This window comes from Cupressus sempervirens, chromosome 6 (assembly GCF_028749045.1).
Source record: "Cupressus sempervirens isolate cs-2001-9-10 chromosome 6, ASM2874904v1, whole genome shotgun sequence".
NCBI lineage: Eukaryota > Viridiplantae > Streptophyta > Pinopsida > Cupressales > Cupressaceae > Cupressus > Cupressus sempervirens.
In genome coordinates, this window is record NC_143123.1 from 252349463 (window position 1) to 252358179 (window position 8717).

Below are 8717 nucleotides of genomic sequence, written 5' to 3' on the forward strand. Positions count from 1 at the left end.
CCAATCTACCTTGTTAGTACCCTTCCACTTGCATCACTTAGGCCCTTTTTTTATGTCGTTGAATGCCCTTGCATTATCCTCATAGTTACTAGTGTATAGGTTGATATTTGAATCTCAACATGTGAATAGTTTGTCTTAGTTCTCATATGTAGTCAAGGTCCTTGACATCAATTCCAAGTCATAAGTTACATGCATTAACAAAATTCAATTGGGTCTCACAAACTTGATTGCTAGTTTTCTCATGCCTAAGTGGTTGGTAGGCCTTAAGACCCAACCAATAAGTCATCCTTCTACGTTGATAGGCACATATTGTAATCAAGTCTCTAGGAATTGATTGCAAGCTCTTTAAGCATCTTGATATGTCATTGGGTTAAGTCTTGCATTCCTACAATCTAATCTTGAAGACCTAATTGCATATCACCCTCTTAACACAATCATAGTTAAGTATTTGAGACTTGACTACATATCAAAATGTATTGAACTTACAACTTGTAATGTAGCTCTAGGATCCAATTACATAATGTATCTCTTCTACACTTGCAATCAAGTCTTTTGGGTATTGTTACATATCTTATTTATAAACACTTGTAGGAAAAGTGATATAGAGAAAGATGGGCCCTTCCAAGTTCTATGAGAAAATACTCCGAACAATGTGTTTTCCCAAAGGTTTCCAAATGCAACCTTAAGGCTTAAGTTTCCCAAATCAAGTAAATGACTTATCCAAAGACTTCTTAGTAATATAATGGTTTTGAATACCCTAATACACCCCAAATAACCAGTTTACTAAATATCAAGAGCCTATCTCTAAGGTAAACCAATCATCCCAGCCTACTAGGCCTACAAGCCCCAATTAGCCCTCAAATGCTGTCCTCTTGCATTTTTATCCACATTTTTCCATAACATCAAGAAAATAAATTAAATATTAGAATACCCATTTGGCTTTTCTATAACATATCAAAAGATAAGGTATGGTTGTTTTGGACCAAGTCTCTGTTGTTACACTATTGGCCACTTTCTAAGCATAAAAACCCCTCCATTTACAAAGGAACTATATGGAATAATTATCCCCCAACCATACAACCTAGTAAAGTATCTTAATATGATACTAAAGTGAGGATTCTTTAATTGGATTGAACCCATCAACTCTTTATATGTGCACTTTTTATGAAACCTTCACCAAATAAGGCCAAAAACTAGGGCCTCTTCAAATTTGACCAAGAAATCACTTCTAGGACCTGTTAGTTGATCCTAAACCATGTTTACGATGATTAATTTGACTATTTTATGTAAAACGATGGCCTCATTTAGGCAGATCTCCCGCTATTATACCTATTGCATCAAATTTAATGCATTTTCATGGACCCAAGCACTCCAAACTTGTCTAGTTGGATGATCATTGGTGCAGGGAACTAAGGAAAATAGATAGGTGTCATCCTAGTTGTGAATTAGGAACAAGGTTGCAAAATGATGTAATAAGACCCAAGATGTAAGGTTAATTGGACTCTAGGTGCCATTATAAGCTAGAGTGCCAAATTGAACCAAGGGGTCAAAAATGAGCAATATAGGTGATTTTTTAAGGAAAAAATAATTTTTTATGTTTCTTAAAAGGTTATAAAGGTCCTTAGGGTCATTGGGTTAAGTTTTAGGTGTCTAGGAGTTAAGATGTTAGAAATTGCAAAAAATTTTAAAAGTTGTCAAGCAAAATTGCAAAAATGCTGACAACTTTGCAATTTTGTTGAAAAAACAAGTGTATGCTACAACCACCATTTGAAATGTGGTTATAAACATTGGAATGGAAGCATATATACAGGCCTCAATTGGTGATGGTTGTACATATTTGATGTCTTTTGAAGCAATAAAAACCTAATTTTCTATCATTTTTCCAATGTTTTGCTATTGTATGGATGTGTACTAATTGGACCATGTGAAAATTTGATATGGTTGAATAGGTATTTGAAGTATCTTTCATTTTCATTTGATTTGAAGTTTTGATCTATTCATTTGTGTAAGATATTTCCATTTTACTAAGGGTTGCCTGGGTAAGCCTGCAAATTGACTAGATTGCACTTATGGCCCTCTTACTTGCAATCCAACGGTGGGATCTTGATGCCATTTGGTAGGAAGAAAGTTAGGGGTGTATTCTTACATATGGTAGAGTTTCAGGGGTAAAAAAGTTGGTTTACTATTTTTACTTGCAGGCCCTAGGCTGAACATCATCATGTGTTCAGCCTAGTTTTCATGTGTTCAGTCTAGTTTTGAAGAGAAATTGGTGCAAAACTCTCAAACTTTCTATAATGACCCAAGTGAATGGTGGAATGGATTTTTGGCATGGTGAGGAAGAGTCCCAAGTGGTTGTGCTAATTCTATGAACCCATCTCTTGACACTTGCCTTGGAAAGCCAACTTAATTAGGCTTATTAGGACTATGAACCTTGTTGGTGTTTGGGATGCTGGAGTAGGATCAGCCCATGAGTCTTTGGAATCTCCAAGAGTCTAGAAAAGGGTATCCAAAAAGGTGTTTTTTATGCCACATTGTTTCGGGAGTTTGGGAGTTAACCTTGGAAAATTAAAAATAAACCTACTAGGATTTCTAGGCCTAGATTTGGGAAATAGGTCTATTGGTGGTTTGGGAACCCTAAAAGTGGATGAATTCCAATGGGATAGGACCAAGTATGACAAAAAAAAGTCTTTGTTTGAACCCCTGAAAGACTTTTGCCTATTTTGCCCTATTTGGCCTAGTTGAGGGCTAGCATCCCTAAAGCCTTATTTTGGCCCAAGTTTGCTAGAAACCCTAGGGAGAGGGTAAGACCTTGGAGAAGTGGAGTCCACTTGAAGAGATAGAGGTTAGCATTGGGTAAAGGCTGGAAACCTTGTTTGGCATCTTGCTGTCTGTTGGGTGCTAATGGGTCAAAAATAAGCAATTTTGGTGGTTTTTCAATGCAAATAGGATTTTTGTGATCATTAGAAGGTTTTGATAGTCCTTAGGGTCATTTGATCAAGTCTTAGATTTTCCAAATTTTTTTTGTATTCTTGCATATCAAATAGACCTAACAAAGGAGACATAAACATTGTTTTGTTCACACCTCTTACTGAACTTAGTTCACACCTATCTTTAGAGTATAGAGTGGAAATTAATGTTCATCTGTAAACTACAAAAACTATTTATATTATTTAATTCTAGTATACCATACAATTTTTCTAAGTCTCTATATTGAAAAGAAATGGTGGATGCAATTATAGTTGCATGTCTTGGGTTTAGATCTCCCTTGCATGATATTTTTTGGAAAAGAATATTGAGGGATGCAATTCAAGATGCAATAGATGTACTTGCTAAACACTATAAAGAGTGGGGTATGATAGGTTATCATATCATCTAAAATGACTTACATGATTAAAAATTAATTTTGGCACAAATTTTCATGAAATCTATAGATGCATTACATTGGCCCATATCAAAACATACACTTTTCACTTTATTAGATTATGTGGTTAGTGGAAGATAAGTTTTAGGATCTCATATGCATAACATTCTCTTCACTTTTTGCTAGAAGTCATTGATAAACTTCCATTAATTAAATCTGTAATGATGAGAGGTCAAACTATTAGAAAATTTATTTATAATCATACAAGTGTGTTCAATATGATACCTTCCTTCACAGATAGTAATGAATGTTATCCAAAATGACAAAGTTTGCCACCCACTTTTTTGCATTCCAAACTCCTTGGTTGTAGAAGAGAAAATAAATATTTAAAAAATACATGAAATTTTCACAATTCATATTGATGGTTTCTTAATATTTTTGAATTTGACCATAAGGAGATTTTTTATTACAAGGCCAAATCCAAAAAAGCACTAAGCAACAATGAATTGTTTTTAATAGAGCAAGTTAAGATAGGTTTTCTAATCATTTGAGGTATATTTATATACTTTGTAAGATCTTTATTCATATGAGCAAGAATTGCACAAATGTAGAAGTCTCTAATTAGAGTGTTGAGACTAGTTGGTGGGAAAAATGGTGTGGATTATTCATATGATGCAATTGATACAACCAAGGGGATCATCAAGTCTAAAATACACAATAGTTTGAAGATATACATGCTAATATATACCATCATAATGATAAATAGGATTAGTAGACGCAATGTTCCCTCCATGATCTTAGATACTATCCCAATCTAGTGGTTTTTACAAAGTTCATAGAGACATACAAATGTATCAAAGGGCTTGTTCAAATACATCATGAGATTTCCTATAATTTAATGGACGATAGGCAACCATGGTAGAGTTGTCATCCTACTAATAGGAAAAAGCATCAACCTCCAATTTAGGTGTTATACCAAATTTGAAATTGATAAGCCGATAAGTGCTTGCAACTTGGTTTATATTTTGGTTTTCATGTATTTTTACCTACTTAGGCTAGAATAAGCAACCCTTGGATGAGAAGTCCATGGTTGTCAAAGAAAGACACCATTTTGTATGCTGAAGGAACTTTATGCAATTTATAAGCAAAAGTTTCTCATTAGGAAAATTCAGGATTTTTAATGTTTTTGGTCAAGAAATCCTAAGACTGAGTTATTTTTAGTTGGTTTTAGGTATGTTGAACCTTTTCCAAGTCTTAGAAGTGGAATGAAGTGAAAAATGTAAAAATTGCACTTTTGTGTAAAGTTGCATTGTTGAAAGTTGTAAAAGTTGCTCAAATTTGCAACTTAGTGGGAAAAGGGTTATAACTATTAAAATATTGGTTCTAACCATTAAAATATACATAGGAGATATATATACCTCATTTGTGAGGTCTGGAGGGCATTAATATATAGATTGGAAGAAGTTGCAAAGAAAGAAATTGAGCTTTTGAGTCTTTTTTACTATTGTTTGTATATTGCACAAAATTTACAGACTTTTAGACCAAATGTGATGGATTTTTGAGATAGATCTTTGAATCAACTTTCTTTTTCTTCTAGTCTCATTGTTCTACGTGTTTTCTAACTCAAGTTATTGTATTTTTAGTGAAACTAGGTTTTTAGGACAACATTTTGGTGCACATAGCAAAAACGGGCCTCTAACTACAATTTCCTTAGTTGAAATTTCATGCCCACTTGGGAAATGGTAGTTAGTAGGGTCCTTTTTAAGATTTCAAGGTTTCAAGACTAGAGGATGTGTTTTGTGATTTTTTCAATCAAGCCCTATGTCAAGTACCATGAAGGATTTGACCTCTTGTAGTGTGTTGATTTATGAATGGCATGAGTTTGGAAATTGGTGAAGGGCTGAGAATTTGAAAATAAGTTATTTTAGTGTTGCCAAACCTTCCTGAGCATTGAGTTCATTTCCATGACCCCATTTCCTACTAGTTTCTTTGTAAACCAATCATCTACTTGAATGGGACATGTGTGGGAATTGACAATCTCCATTTAAGCTTAAGTCTCCATTTAAAGGTAGCAATGAAGTTTTTGTTGTTCTGTTAAGATCATTAATATATTTTTATGAGAACTTTGAGGGATCATGCCCAACTTGAGTATCCTGGCTTCCCAAGTCCTGTAAATGCAAAGTTGCTTGAGCAACTTTTTCAATTTTTGCTAAAAAGTTACAAATGGAATTTTGGAAAGTTGTAACTATCCATGCATGGGTATATGAGCATAGGAAACATTTTTTTGAAGGTTAGAAGGTTTCCAAGTAGATTTGCATTTTTAGGCAACTTTTGCAATTTCGCACAAAAAGTGCAACTAATGCAAAGTTCACTAGATTTCACTTCTAGGACTTGGAAAAGGTTCCAAACTATTAAAAAACAACTAAAAACACCTAATCTTAGGCTATCTTGACCAAAAACTCAAAAACACTCAATTTGGTCTAATTACCAACTTTTGCTCATATCTTGCACAAAGTGGCCTACACATGCATATCTTGCTCATATCCCTCTCACCATTCATCATGTGATCGAACTATTTGTTCTGTTAGCTCTGGGTGGTCGGGTAAACCCTAGCCCCAAGCTCGTCCCGTCCCATTGAGTGCTCAAAAATTCTTGGGCATGCTGAACCAAAATGTCCCTAAGGGTCACTAAATGCCATAAGGTAGCGATTTTTGATGGGGTATTACTCGAAGCTCGTGTGAGGTATGGATGCAATTTTAGGTCCTATTGGACCGTGTTGCAAAGACCTACAATAACCTCTCTCACTTTTTAGAGATCTTACTCTATTTTAATTTTGCAATGCCATCTCGGGTGATGCTGAAACTCATAGTGTTGGCCACTACAAAGTTACCAACTACCAAATCTCCCTCACCATTCATCATGGGATCGAACTATCTGTTCCCTTAGCTCTAGGTCATGAGGTACACCCTAGCCCCAAGCTTGTCCTATCTTGTTGAGTGCTCAAACGTTCTTGGGCATGCTGAACCAAAATGTCCCTAAGGGTCACTAAATGCCATAGGCCAACAAATCTTTGACGGGGCATATCTCAAAGCTCATGTGAGGTATGAATGGGATTCCAGGTCCTATAGTACCATGTTGTAGAGACCTAAAATAACCTCTCTCAATTTTTGGAGTTCTTACTCTCTTTTTATTTTGTGACACCATCTCAGGTGATGTTGAAACTTGTAGTATTGGCTAGTACAAAGTTGCCAATTGCCAAATCTCCCTAACCGTTCATCGTGGGATCAAACTGTCTATTCTGCTAGCTCTAAGTGGTTGGGTAAACCCTAGCCCCAAGCTTGTCCCATCTTGTTGAGCGCCCAAACATTCTTGGGCATGTTGCACCGAAACTTCCCTAAGGGTCATTGAATGCCATAGGGCAGTGACCTTTGACAGGGCATATCTCGAAGCTCGTGTGAGGTATTGATATGAATCTAGGTGCTATAGGATCATGTTGTAGAGACCTACAATAACCTCTCTTGATTTTTGGAGATCTTACTCCATTTAAATTTTGTGACACCATCTTAGGTGATGCTAAAACTCATAGTGTTGGCCAGTACAAAGTTGCCAACTGCCAAATCTCCCTCACCATTTGTCGTGGGGTTGAATTGTCTATTCAGTTAGCTCCAAGTGGTCAGGTAAACCCTAGTTCCAAGTTCATCCTATCTTGTTGAGCGCTTGAACATTCTCAGGCATGCTAAATCAAAACATCCCTAAGGGTCACTAAATGCCATAGAGTAGTGATCTTTGACGGGGCATATTTCAGAGCTCGTGCGAGGTATGGATGTGATTCTACATGCTATAGGACCATGTTATGGAGACCTTTAATAACATCTCTCACTTTTTGGAGATCTTTGATGCCATCTCGGGTGATGTTGAAACTCGTAGTGTTGGCTAGTACAAAGTTGCCAACTGCCAAATCTCCCTCACCGTTCATTGTGGGATCAAACTATCTATTCCATTAGCTTTGGGTGGTTGGGTAAACCCTAGCCCCAAGCTCATCCCATCTTGTTGAGCACTCAAACATTCTCAGGCACGTCAAACTGAAACATCCCTAAGGGTCAGTAAATGCCATAGGGCAGTGATCTTTGATAAGACATATCTCATAGCTCGTGCCAGATATGGATGTGATTCTAGGTGCTATAGGACTGTGTTGCAGAGAAATACAGTAAATTCTCTCAAGTTTTGGAGATCTTACTCCAGTTTGATTTTGCGATGCCATCTCGAGTGATGTTGAAACTTGTAGTGTTGTCTAGTACAAAGTTTCCAATTGCCAAATCTCCCTCACTATTTGTCGTGGGATTAGATTGTGTGTTCTGTTAGCTCTAGGTGACCAAGTAAACCTTAACCTCAAGCTCATCCCATCTTGTTGAGCGTTCGAATGTTCTCAGGCACATTGAACCAAAATGTGCCTAATGGTCACTAAATGCCATAGTGCAGTGATCTTCGATAGAGCATATCTCAAAGCTCATGCGAGGTATGAATGTGATTGAAAGTGCTATAGGACTGTATTATGGAGACCTATAATAACCTCTCTTAGTTTTTGGAGATCTTACTCTATTTTGATTTTGCAATGCCATCTCGAATGATGCTTAAACTCGTAGTGTTAGCCAGTACAAAGTTGCCAACTGCCAAATCTCCCTCACCATTCATCATGGGATTGAACTGTCTATTCTGTTAGCTCTAGGTGGCTGAGTAAACCCTAGCCCTAAGCTCATCCTATCTCATTGAGTGCTCAAATGTTCTTGGGCACGTTGAACTAAAACATCCCCTAAGGGTCACTAAATGCCACAGGGAAAAAATCTTTGACAAGGCATATCTCAGAGCTCATGTGAGGTATGGATGTGATTCTAGGTGCTATAGGACTGTGTTCTAGAGACCTAAAATAACCTCTCTCACTTTTTGGAGATCTTACTCCATTTTGATTTTATAATGCCATCTCGGGTGATGCTGAAACTTCTAGTGTTAGCCAGTACAAAGTTGTCAACTGCCAAATCTCCCTCACCGTTCATTATGGGATTGAACTATCTATTCTGTTAGCTCTGGGTGGCTGAGTAAACCCTAAAGCTTGTCCTATCCTATTGAGTGCTTGAACATTCTCGAGCACGCTGAACCAAAATATCTCTAAGGGTCACTAAATGCCATAGGGCAGTGATATTTGATGGGACATATCTTAGAGCTCATGCAAGGTATGGATGCGATTTTAGGTGCTATAGGATCATGTTGCCAAGACGTACAATAACCTCTCTTGGTTTTTGGAGATCTTACTCTATTTTGATTTTGTGATGTCATCTCGAGTGATGCTGAAACTCGTAGT